The 13,411-nt window shown below is 40.2% G+C and overlaps 1 long non-coding RNA gene across 2 annotated transcripts in view; it reads right to left on the bottom strand.

Moving 5' to 3' along the window:
• The window catches only part of LOC112427734 (uncharacterized), a 64,252-nt gene extending 51,423 nt beyond the window's left edge, over nucleotides 1-12,829 (bottom strand). For both annotated transcript variants that reach the window (XR_011620667.1, XR_011620666.1), the window contains exons 1-3: nucleotides 12,564-12,829; nucleotides 11,978-12,121; nucleotides 9,062-9,237 (exon numbers count right to left, since the gene is read on the bottom strand). This is a non-coding gene — a long non-coding RNA (uncharacterized lncRNA). The remainder of the gene's footprint in view (nucleotides 1-9,061; nucleotides 9,238-11,977; nucleotides 12,122-12,563) is intronic.
• Nucleotides 12,830-13,411: the final 582 nt, after the last annotated feature.

Raw genomic sequence — 13,411 nt, forward strand, 5'->3', positions numbered from 1 at the left:
CGCCATTCTCCTGCCTCAGCCTCCCGAGTAGCTGGGACTACAGGCGCCTGCCACCTCACCCGGCTAAGTTTTTGTATTTTTAGTAGAGACGGGGTTTCACTGTGTTACCCAGGATGGTCTCGATCTCCTGACCTCGTGATCTGCCCGTCTCGGCCTCCCAAAGTGCTGGGATTACAGGCTTGAGCCACCGCGCCCGGCCGTCATTGTCATTGTTTTAAAGACAATTTGCAACAATAAGTTATGTAAGTTTTTTTAAACCTCCATGAAGCCAAACTAAATACTCATGGATTTATACAGGTCTATAAATGCATGGGAAAAGATCTGGTACCATTTCTATCAAACCAAAACAGTGGTGACCTCTGGGGTAGAGGAAGGCCCTAAAGATTGAGGATACTAGAGGACTTCAAAAAGTTTATGGAAAGTGGAACTAAAAGGTAAAAATAAAATATGTAAATTTTATTTCACATCAAAGTCAAGACACTTTTGTAAGCTATGATTTCAGCCATTTAGTTCATCCCTAAAGAACTGAGGGTCCTGAGAATTTAGCCATGTCAATGCAATCTTTTTTAGATGATTAACTGAAGAAAAGTGGGTGTCCCTTACAGATTTTTTAAGATTAGGCAGCAAAAAGAAGTCAGAAGACATCAAATAACAACTGTAAAGTGAATGCCTAATAATTTCCCATTGAAATGCTCCCAAAATTCCCCTTGTTTGCTGAAAGGAGTGAGCAGGAGCATTGTCATGATGGAACAGGACTGTCTAGTAATGCTTTCCCAGACGTTTTTGTTTTTTCTGCTCAAGCTTTGTCTAACGTTCTCAACACTCTCAGAATAAGCAGATGTTATCATTTGTTGGCCTTCCAGAAAATCAACAAGCAAAATGCCTTGACCATCCCCCAAAATTGTTACCATGACCTCTGCTCTTGGCTGGTTCACTTTTGCTTTGGCTGGACCCCTTCCACCTCTTAGTAACCTTTGCTCTGATTATGTCTTGTCTTAAGGATAATATTGGTAAGCCATGTTTCATTTCCAGTTATAATTCTTAAAAAATGCTTCAGGATCCTGATCCCACTTGTTTAAATTTTTCATCGAAAACTTTTTTTTGTCTGCAGATGATTTGGTGGACACAATGGTTTTGGAACCCAACAAGTGGAAAGTTTGTTAAACTTTAATTTTTCATTCAGAATTGTGTAAGCTGAATCATTTGAGATGTCTATGATGTTGGCTCTTGTTTCCGCTGTTAATCGTCAGTCCTCTTCAATTAAAACACAAACAAGGTGAATGTTTTCCTTGCAAGTTGATGTGGATGACCTGCCACTGTGGGCTTCATCTTCAACATTGGATTTATTCCTTGTTAAGACAAATTATTCATTTGTAAACTACTGGATAATTTGGGGCATTATCCTCATAAATTTTCATAAAGCATCAGTGATTTTTATCAATTTTCCACCCTAGTTTCACCATAAATTTGATGTTTGTTCTTGCTTCAATTTTAGCAGAATTCATGTTTCTCTGATAAGGATTCTTTTCAAACTGATATATTATCCTTCTGAGTGCCTCAAACTAGATCCTGTTCAGACATGGCATAACACATTAGTATCAGTTTATTTTGGTGCAAAAAAATGTGAAAACCATGCATAGTTTGTTCATAATATGCATTTTCTATGAACATTTTGAAGACCCCTCATAGGTGTGTACATAAAGACTGAGAAAACAAACTCAGGAGTGAACCTCACCAAAAGATAAACACAGTTACCTCTGCGATATAGGAAGGGACAAAGAGTGGCATTTTAGGGGAACTTTGGCTTTATCCAAAAACAATGAATGGTTTATAAAGAGATATATTCACACATTTATTATATAAAAATATAGAAAGCCAAATATCAGTTAAAATCCTTTAAGTAGAAAATAAAATGACCTGAATATAAAACTGCAGGTAATATGAATTTATTACATTCCAACAAAGGGAGAGGAATAGGCAAAAGGGAATGGAAGGAACAGTGAGGGGAAGAAATAATTTGAAGAATGTGTCCAGTGGTTTCAGTCATGTTAAATGCTGCTGAAATAAGAAAAGTAATCTCAAAGCTAAAAAGAAATGCACTAGGTTTAGCCCACAGGTGGCCTCTGAAGGCTGAGGAATCAATGGGAAAGTCAGAAGTGGTGAGAGAAAGGGTGGCTAGGTCTTAGGCAAACTGAACAGAAAAAAAAGAGCCATGCAAGCCAGAAAGACTCAAGGGAGGGTTTTCCAAGATGGCAGAAGTTTGGGAATATTTAGATGTTGGCGGGAAGGAAACAGAAGAGTAGGGGAAGTGCAGAGGGGGGAGATAATTGATGGAGCCCCAAAACCAGGTGACTGAAGAAATGAAAAGGGAGGTGATCTAGTGCAGAGGCAGAGAAATTATGCTTCCAGTGCAATAGGGCACATTTTTCTCTGCAAGTCAAAGGAAAGCTGTAAAGATAAGTTAGCATATAGAGGGTGAGAGGGTAACAAGCATCAGTTGGTTTGGTTGGCTTTGATCGTTTTTAGTGAAATGGAAGGCAAGTCTGTGGACTGAAAAGGGAATGATGAGTGATTGGATGGGAGTTTTAAGGAGGGTGGGAGGTTTGAAGCACTACGGAGAAGTAGAATGAAAGCTGACTCAAAAAATGCACAGTCATTGCCAGATAACATTGGGGACTGAGGTGAGCTCCAAGAATGTGAATTCGAACAGACACTAGCCCACACAGGGACTGGGGGACTTTACAAGTAGTAGCCAGCAGTCAGGTGGGCATTCAGGAAAGAAAGCTCGTTAGAGTGACTCAGGGATGGGGACTTACAGTTGCTCAAGCCAAAAATGACCTAAGCCTTCTTATTCTTTCATAGGCCCTATCACTAACCAAGGACATTTTGTTGAATTGAGCTCTTACATTTCTCTTGAAAGTATCCATTTCTCTCCATAGTGGCAACCTTTGCCTCATGCCATTTAACATTCGCCTCACTGGGATTATTGCATCTGCCCTCTCTTCAACTCTGACATCTTATTCTGAGTCAACATTTTTTAAAGTAAATGTGGTAACATTATAAATTCCTTCCATTCCTTTTTTTCCCTTTGGGACAATATCCAAATCAAGCCTCCCCAGCCTTCTCTCTCACCAAGACCAGTCCTCAAGCTTTCTAACCATGCTGAATTGCTTGCAGTTTCTGAAACATGCCTTGCCTTTTCTTGGCTCTGGGCCTTTGCTTGACCCATGTTCCAACTCTTCACTGGATAAACTCCTGCTCATATTTCGAGGTTCATAAAAGACCTCATTTCCTCCAAAACTTCTCTAGCTTCCAAATCTAAAATACCATGGTGTATGCTTTCACTAATACCCAGTTCTTTCCCATCATAACCATATCATACTGTATCATAATTGCACATATCCTCATCTGTCTCTTGCCATTAAATTTTGAGCATTATAAAGATAGGTGCTGTGTCTTGTCACTGAGTCACTGGCACCTCACAGCATGCCTAGAACACATTCAAAATTGATTGAACAATATGGAAAACCAGGCCTCAAAATCCTGGGCTTTTCCCATTAGACTCTTTTATTTATAGCACAAGAGGTTAAAAACATGGCATGCATGTGTTTGGGAAGGGGAGGTAGTCATGACAAGCTAATGAGCCAACCACTCAGTATCATTAAACAGGTAGCACTTATCCTCTGTGGCTTGAAAAGAATCTATTTTGATGAAGGACATGTCAGGTTTCTCAACATCAATGCCAGGTGACTTCTTAATTAACTCACAGGTACTGTCAATAGGAAAGTCCAGTGTTGATTATAAATGATAATTAAGAGCACTGCTTCCTTCAGAACTTTAAAAATACTTTGTAGCTGTTCCATAATCAAAGTAATGTTTGAGTAAGATTTGTGCAATGTCTAATGGGCTGTTAATCCTATTCGGTGTACTTTTCATCTTAGATGTAGTTTTCATCTCTAGAATTTTGATTGGGGTCTTCTTTAAATCTCTTCTATGTCTCTACCTAACGTGTTCCGTCTTTCCTCTGACTTATTAAATATATATAGAATACAGATGTAATAATTTTTAATGTTTTGTCTATTAATTCTATCACCTCTGTTATTTCTGGGTCAGTTTCAATTGATAGATGTTTTTCCTAATTAAGGCAATTTTTTCTTGCTTTTTTGTATGCTTGATAATTTTTGATTGAGTGCCAGGTAGCTTTAGTTGTTCTCCACTACTGAGGCAAGACCATTATTCATGAATGTCTTGTGAATTACAAGGTTTTCCACTTCGGCTGTCGGGTACAGGCACTATTCCCAGCCCTGCATAACTTCTGAATGCTGTTCCCTCTAATCCTTCGGGGTGGTTCTTCCTCTCATCTTTAATAGTTTCCTCATAGGCATGCATTGTATTACAGATATGCATCAACACTCAAATATATACTTGAGAAAGATCCTCTGTAAATCTCTGGAGTTCTCTCCACAACATTTTTCTCTTTGGTACTCTACCCTGTGAATTTTATTAGCTGCCTTGGCTTCTCCAGCCTCCCAGCTCTGTTTCTTCAGCTCTTAGAATCTACTGAGCTCTGCCTGGCTTCCCACTTCCCATGCTGTGGCTGAAAATGTGAACATAAACTGGATGACTCTCTAGGACTGCTCCATGGTTGCAATCTGGAACTTTCCTTCACTGCCTCTCTGTTAGCTTTCCTGTTCCCTGGATTCTGGATTTTTCTACTTCTATGTCTTAGCTTATTCCCTTGTTTTACTGAAATACATCTTCCAAAAGCTTCCTAAAAATGAATATGTAGGAGATAAAAATGTTAAGTTCCTTTCTATCTGAAAATGGCTTTATTTTACACTCAGGCTTCATTGAAAGGTGACTCATTAGAGAATTATATGTTGAAAATAATTTTCCCTCAAAATTTTAAAAATATTTTTCTTTGTTTTCTGGCATATAGCATATTTATCCTATTTTCTAATGCCATCCTTAATCTAGTTTCTTTGTACTGACTTGTATTTTTATGTGAAATTTTTGGTTCTTCTCATTTTCACTGGTAGTCTAAAATTTCTGTAAATCTATTTTTATTCACTGTGTTGGGGATTGGGTAGGCCCTCTCAACCAGAAAAGTAATGTCCTACTGTTCTGAGAAATTTCTCTGTATTATTTCTTTGATCATTTTCTCTCAATATTATTCTCTTTATTCTTTCCAAAATCTCTGTTACCTAGATATTAGACTCCCTAGATTAGTTTTCTAATTTTTCTTATTTCTTCTATCCTAATGTTCATCTATTTGATTTTTACTCTAGTTTCTGAAAGATTTTCTTGATATTTCTACCACTCTTTCTCATTAATTTTTCATTTCATTTATTATATTTTTAAAATTGAAAAGTGGTTTTTCCTTATTACTCCTTATTATGTAATCTTATTCTTTTTTGTAGACTCAAGATCTTGCCTTATATATCTAAAGGTATTAATAGAAAAAGTTTAATTTTTTTTTTTTTTTTTTTTGCTTTCTCTATTGCCTTTGTTTCTTCTGAGTTCCTTTTTATCTGGTGTTTTTCACACATTTCTCAAGTATCTAATGATACTTCATATTTGAGAATGGGTCACTAAAACAAGAGTAGAAAGCCTCACTGCAGGGTAGTTTGGAGGCAAACTGGGTTTTTCTATTTATTTATTTATTTATTTTGAGACAGAGTCTCACTCTGTTTCCCAGGATGCAGTGCAATGGCCAATCTCAGCTCACTGCAACCTCCGCCTCCCAGGTTCAAGTGATTCTCCTGCCTCAGTCTCCCAAGTAGCTGGGATTACAGGCATGTGCCACCACCCCTAGCTAATTTTTTGTATATTTAGTAGAGACAGGGTTTCACTATGTTGACCAGGCTGGTCTTCAACTCCTGACCTCAGGTGATCTGCCTGCCTCAGCCTCCCAAAGTGTTGGGGTTACAGGCATGAGCCACCGTGCCTGGCCAAATTGGATTTTTAATTGGGGAGGCCCGTACACGGTCAGGATGCCAATATCTGTAGCAGTTTTCTGCAATTCCATTTCTCCACAGAATAATTTTCTGATCTCCTATGTGTGTTAGTGGACAGAGAATGGAATACCCCTGGCTGATGAAGTTCTAGACACAAGACAGGAACTGAAGCAGGTAGGCAGTGTCTCACTATTCAGTCTAGACTCTCTCCTAACCCCTCTGATTTCAACCTGATGCCTCACTCCTCCACTTCCTTCTCACTGGTGCCCTCAGGGTTGGAGACTAAACCTCCAGTCTCTGTAGAGGAGAGAAAAGGAGCTGTCTTTGGGCAGCAAGAGGTGGAGACATCCAGAAGTCTTACTGACTTTCAGTTAATTCTAGTTCAGACTTTCAGTTAATTCTTTTGATTTTCATCTGGATCCTCACCTCTGGCCCAGCAGTTCATGATGTTTCCAAGTTTCAAGCCTTTCTAGGGTTCTACAGGGTAAATTCAGACTTGCTCTGTACCCTCATTCCTCTCTGCTTCTGCTTTTTCTGCTCTGCTGTGTCACCGACCCCTACTCCATGCACTTTCCAGCTTCTGACACATGTTGCTATTTCTCATAGGCTGTTTTTCCTCTCCTACCTCTCCTCTTTCATTCTTTTACTTTCATTTTAGTGATGATCTAGTGGGGAACTGAATAGACATAAGAATTCAATACTATAAATCATAAGCAAGTTTTACACATTCTGTCATTTAATTCTCACAATAATCTTATGAACTGAATGATAATTATCCCTATTATATAGATAGGGAAACTGAGACTCAAAGATGTTAAGGCATTTGCCTAAGTTACATGGCCAGTAGGTGGCAGAACCAGAATTTATGACCAGTTTTGACCATGACTATATTGGCTATATTTGGTACTGTTCTGATTTTAAGTGTGTATGTGTGGATTTTCAAATTAATTGATCCCATTAGTCACTGGCATCTGGGTCTCGAAAGCTCCCTCATCTAACTGCCCTTGGACCCCCAAAGTCTTCTGGTCCGTGTGCGTAAGATCTGAGGATATCTAACTTTGACCTCTGATGTCCTGCATTCCTTGGATATACACAACTACTCAGACACACTCCAAAAACCTTTCAGTCTTCCTGTTGCATTTCTTTCATTCAGTACTTAACCCTGGGCAACTTTATGTGCTAAGCACTTGTTGGAAAGATGTGTCCATGAAGCAAACACAGGCTGCCTTCAGAGTGATCATGTCTAGTCAGAGAGAGAGATCCTGAGAGCGAGACAAAGAAGAGAAGGCTAAACTGGGGTAAAGTGCCCTTGTAGAAAAGAACCTACTATAGCTTGGATTTCTTGGAAAACCTTGCTAAAGAGATGATGTTTAAGCTGATACCTGCAGAGTCCATTCATTCATTCTTTCAAAGTACATTTGATGCGCATCTATCACAGGCCAATAAAAAGAATCATTCAAACCTATGTGAGAACTTTCAAGTGTTTGGCACTATTCTAAGTGTTTGGGGTATGTTAGCTCATTTAATCTACCCAAACGTAGAAAGCGATTTTTCCTATTTTACAAAGAATAAGAAGGGGTACAGAGATTTGACGTATCTCTTTCAAAACATCCAGAAAGTTTTAGGCCAAGAGTCTGCCAGGCTATTGGGTGCAGCATTGGTGCTCTTGAACACTATGTTAGGAGCGGAGGGGATATGGAGGTAAATGTGTCAGATGGGTTCCTGCCCCCTTGGAGCTGATTTTCTAGTGATGAGAATGAGATGAATTTAGTGATTTGGCAAAAGGGGCAGAAAGACGCTGAAACTATGCCTTGCAATATATATGAAATGGGCTTCAGAGGAGGAAGCTTATATGTCTTGAAGTAGCACAGAGTACACAATCTTCCAGCACTCATTATCCCCCAGACAAAGCTGGGCTGCACCCACTACAGGAGCTGTTCCAGGAGAGTGGATAGCAGACCCACTGCACCAGCTACTTGCTAAACCTCTAAAATGGGGAAGGAATGGGATTTAAAGACGGTTTAGATTTGTCTCTTTTCACCAATCTGGCAAAGACCAGGTGGAGGGGGAAGGCCAAGTGCTTTGGACAAAGTAACCACATCTGTTGGGGGTATGATAAGGGACAGGTCATTGGAGGTCAGAGTTAGTCACCTGAGTTGTATGTACATGAACCGTAAGGCTTGAGGGACATAAGTGAGCCTTTGGGGCCCCGCTACCCACAGAATAATAGAAGATGCATGGCTGGGGGAAAACCCTGAATAAAGGCCAGTGTCTAGAGTGTGGTGGATGAACAGTAGAATGGTAAGAAAAGGGTCTGGAGCAGAAGGCATGGGCCACATAATGCAGGGCTGGCTAAGTCATTTTGGGTTTTTCAAGCCACTGAAGATCTGATCCATATGAAGAACTACTGGCTCCTATTAAGAGATTGAATATGAAAAGGGCAATAGGGGAAGCAGAGAGACCAATTAGAATGTAAAAGATATAGAAGGCTTGGACTAGTGGTTTGAAAGTAGAGGAGGAACGGGTTCAGATTAGAGACATATTTAGGAGGTGGAATTGAGAGCACTTGTTGATGGACTGGATAAGGGAGTTGAGAGGAAAGCACTGAAGGACAGCCTCTAGGAATTGTGGAGCTATTTACTGAGCAGGTCATGACAAGCTGAGTGGTGGAGAGGAGGTAGTGAAGGTAAACTGGGGCTTCAATTTATACTGATCTACTGCACAACTAGGGTGGAGAAATACTGAGTCAGAAGCACAGGAACCTTCCATAGATTGCCACAATGGCAGTGGAGACAGCTCAGCCCCACCCTTGCCTAGTGCAGACTGAGCCCAGGGAAGCTCAAGTCTCTGAACTCTTACAGGCTGGAAACCGGAGAACTTTAAATGAATAATATAGCCCAGGCTCCTCTGGGTCATAGAGCAATCACCCCTCCTAAAATATGACTGTTTTCCTCACCATTTTAATGCCATTTCAGAGATACCTTACATTTCCGTTCAGATCTGCCGTTTTATCCAGCTGGATTTCTTTTCAATTCAACCCAATTTTAAACCCAATGTTCAAGTTATTTTTTCCCATTATGCCCATGAATAGAAGCAAATCATACCATCTTATATAAATGCAGCTGTTTTCTCTCTTCTCTTTTCTCATTTTAGATGAAAATCTTCTTTCTTCTTTTCTTATTAACAGCAGCACCCCCTCCCTGCACCCTACTGAGGGCCTCACCATTGGCTGTGTTTGTTCCTCATCTCCTGTGCTCTTTCCTGTTTCTTCAGGGAGTCCCTGCAGAGATGTTTTCTTATGTAATCAAATGATAGGTCAGATTCATCAAAAGAATAGCACACAGGTACATTTCTTACGAACATTAATGAATGCAGTAAGTAACACATTCTTTTTTTAAGTGGAGGAATTGGTAAATAAAGATGCTCTTTGGTAAAGAAAAATGAAGCAAGGAACACAGCTTAATAATATGCTAAAGTTCCTTGTTAAACTGTAAAGTGGTGCAAATGTTTATTGCCATCACCATCGTTGTTATGACCATGTGTGGGTATTATATATCATAGAAAATATTTTAAAATATTTTATAGTTGATTTCAATAAATATCTTTTGGGCACCTAGTACAAGATACACCCTGTGCTGAGCATAGGGATGCAGAGACTGCAGAAGGTAGTTCCCTCATGACAAAGGGAAAAAGCAGACACACAGAGCACATAAACAAATAATTTTGATGTAAAAAATAGAAATGCTATAATAATGACAGCGGCAGAGACATGCCTGCAATAATACCTGCAGTGGTAGGCAACTCCAGCCAAGGCAGACATTGTCAATCATGCTTCAGGTACACAACCCCATTTAATCCACATGGTAATCATGCAAAACAAGATTATGATCCTTATTTCATAGAAGAGAAAGCAAAGCTACAGCAAGGTTAAGTAGCTGTCTGAAAGACACCAAGGTACAGAGAAGCAGAGGGAATGAGAGGGAAAAATCTCTCACTGACACCAAAATCTTGATTTTTCCTCACTTCTCCCAAGGACATTGATATGGTTTTGCTGTGTCCCCACCCAAATCTCATCTTGAATTTTAGCTCCCATAATTCCCGCATGTTGTGGGAGGGACCTGGTGGAGATAATTGAATCATGGGGGCAGTTTCACCCATGCTGTTCTCATGGTAGTGAGTAAGTCTCACGAGAGCTGATGGTTTTGTAAGGGGTTTCCCCTTTTGCTTGGGTCTCATTCTCTCTTGCCTGCCACCATGTAAGATGTGACTTTGCTCCTCATTCCCCTTCCACCATGATTGTAAGGCCTCCCTAGCCACATGAAACTGTGAGTCAATTAAGCCTCTTTCCTTTATGAATTACCCAGTCTCCGGTATGTCTTTATTAGCAGCATGAGAAAAGAGTAATGTGGACGTATACAGTGTGGCTTAGAAGGATAGAAGGGGGCACTGAAATCAGCCTAGGGTGGAGGTAGAAATGAATGGGTCTTTAGGAAGACTGAGTGAGCTATGTCTTAAATGTTAAGCCATGAGTCAGGAAGGAAGGGGAGGTGGAGATGGGGCATCCTGGGCAGGAGAAAAGCAGGGAGGCATGAAATAGCATAAGGCTTTGCGGCCAGACCCAAATAGTTGGGATAGCTGGAGGACTAAGTTCAGAGAAATAAAGCTGGGGAGAGACAAGGCCAGGACCAGATTACAAAAGGCTTTATATGTCACACTAAGGAAACTGGACTTGATTCTGAGAACAGTAGAGCAGTAGGTGGAGGCTGCTTTAGGAACCACAATGTCAGTCAAATGGAGGGTGGATTAGATGAGGCAGGGCTAGAAACCAGGCTGTTGTTATCATCCAAGCATCCAAGGCAAGTGTTAGAGTTGTGAGGCTAACTCAGTTTGTGCAAAGCTCTCCCTGGCTGCTTCAGCTGTATTCCCGATGGCCCAACGCAATGGCTCTGCCATGGCAAGGCTGGTGTCATTCACCTGATATCCTTGGGAGTTACCCAAGCATTGTCACCCATCTTGCTCCCATGGCTTGGAATTCAGCCTTACCTGACTCATCTCTTGCCATTCCATTCCAGTTCACCTGAAATTCTGGACACATTGCACTTCTTACTGAGCATCAAATGTCACTCACGTCAGCCTCTTTCAAGCCTTTGCACATTTTTTCGACCTGGAGTGTCCCTTTCCCTCCTCTTTGTCTGGAGAATCCCCCTCCACATAAAGACTTACCTCTTGCTTTTATCAAGTCCTACGAAGAGTCACTCTTTCCTCTAGGCCCTTGTGGGGGTCTTGTACTTTTCTTTGTAATGTCACATTTTACACGGTAACAGAATCATTCCTCATCTGTTTCCTTACTTATGCAGTAAGTTCCTACTTCCATAGATATTTCAGGCATATACAAGTGTGATGGCTAATTTTATGTGTCAACTTGACTTGTCTAAGAAGTTCCCAGATAGCTGGGCAAAACATTATTTCTGGGTGTGTCTCTGAGGGTGTTTCCAGAAGACATTAGCATTTGAATCAGTAGGTTGAGTAAAGACGATCACCCTGACCAATGTGAGTGGCCATTACCCCTGTTGAGGTCTCAATTAGAACAAAAAGGCAAATGTAGGGCAAATTTACTCTCTTCTTACACTGGGAAATACACATTTTCTTGCCCTTGGACGTTACTTTTCCTGGTTCTCTGATATTTGGACTCAGACTGGGACTTAGACCATTGGCTCTCCTGGTTCTCAAGCCTTCAGGCTTGGACTGGAACTACACCACTATTTTCCCAGGGCCTCCAGTTTGCAGACAAGCAGATCATGGGACTTCTCAGACTCCATAACCATGTGAGCCAACCTCTCATAACAAATCCTTTCTATATTAATCTATTTATACCTATCAAGATAGGTATAGATATAGCTATCAGTTCTGTTTCTCTGGAGAATCTTGACTAACACACCAAGCAAATACCTATCTATCTACACACAATGCACACATACAAGTTTTTATCCTTTTCCTTTGCACAATTATGGCATACTTACACTTCCTGAACTTTGCTTTTTCAGGACTTGAGACTACACCTTAGCAATCTTCCCATAAATATACATGAAGAACTTCTTTATTGTGTAGATGAAAAAAATGTTAACAGTCACCTTCTGTTTAACATTTTGGTTGCTTCCAGTCTTCTGCAATTACAAACAATTACAAATCATGCAAAAATTAACCTTGCTTGTACAAACATTATTTCTCATGCATGGGAGCATATCTGCTGGATAAATTTCTAGAATTAGGAGTATGAGGTCAAAGAATACATACATTAGCAAACTTGATAGCTACTTTCAAATTGTTCCGTGTAGAATTGTGCAAATTTCCACTGCTGCCAGAAACGTATAAAAATACCTGGTTTCCTGCGACCCCAATAACATCCAAATGTTGGATTTTTGCTAGTGTGGTTTCTGACAGTATGATTTGCAATAATGACATTCTTGCATAGTTTTAATTTGCGTTTCTCTATTTTAAGAATAAGGTGAGCATCTTTTTGTACGTTTTATACTTCTGTTTATAATGTTTTTCTGTCTGTTTACATCTTTTAGCCATTTGTCTTTTGTTCATAGGTCTTTCTCTTACCATTTCTAGTGAGCCATTTGTCTAGGATTCGAGAAACATTGAGCAAGTGTTTCTCTCAATTTGTTGTGTGCTTCTAAAGTTGCTCAGTGTTTTTCTTTGCACTTTTTCTCTGTAGAAATGGAACAAAGTTGGGTGAGTGATCGCCACAGCTGAAGAAGTTTGGGTCACCATTGATTAAAGCTCATAATCTTGCTAGAAAATGACTGTAATTTCTAATAATAATACATACCATGTAGCGGAAATAAAAGGTATCCAATAGTGTGTTCATTTTCTTTTCCTCAAAAATAAAAATTTGCTTTAAGAAAGGATTTGCGGCCGGGTGCAGTGGCTAGCACCTGTAATCCCAGCACTTTGGGAGGCCGAGGTGGGCAGATCATGAGGTCAGGAGATTGAGACCATTCTGGCTAACATGGTGAAACCCTGTCTCTACTTAAAATGCAAAAAAATTAGCCGGGCGTAGGTGGTGCACACCTGTAGTCCCAGTTACTCGGGAAGCTGAGGCAGGAGAATGACGTAAAACCCGGCAGGCGGGAGCTTGCAGTGAGCCTAGATGGCACCACTGCACTCCAGCCTTGGTGACAGAGTGAGACTCTATCTCAAAAAAAAAAAACAAAAGGAAAGGATTTGCTATAAAATTTGAACTGTAGAAGATTTCTTTGAAGTTGGCACAGGCATCCCTCTCCTTCTAAACACAGCACATTTGGATTTTTTTTTTTTTTAGGCTTAGCAAAAGATGTTACATTCTTACCTCAGGCAAGCCTTGCTTCTAATTTTTGTCAAACTACTTGGACCACCTGACCTTAGAAGGCTGCCACTAAAGGATTCCATTTTAGGAGCCAATTTTTAAG

This window comes from Macaca nemestrina, chromosome 3 (genome assembly GCF_043159975.1).
Source record: "Macaca nemestrina isolate mMacNem1 chromosome 3, mMacNem.hap1, whole genome shotgun sequence".
In the NCBI taxonomy this organism is placed as follows: domain Eukaryota; kingdom Metazoa; phylum Chordata; class Mammalia; order Primates; family Cercopithecidae; genus Macaca; species Macaca nemestrina.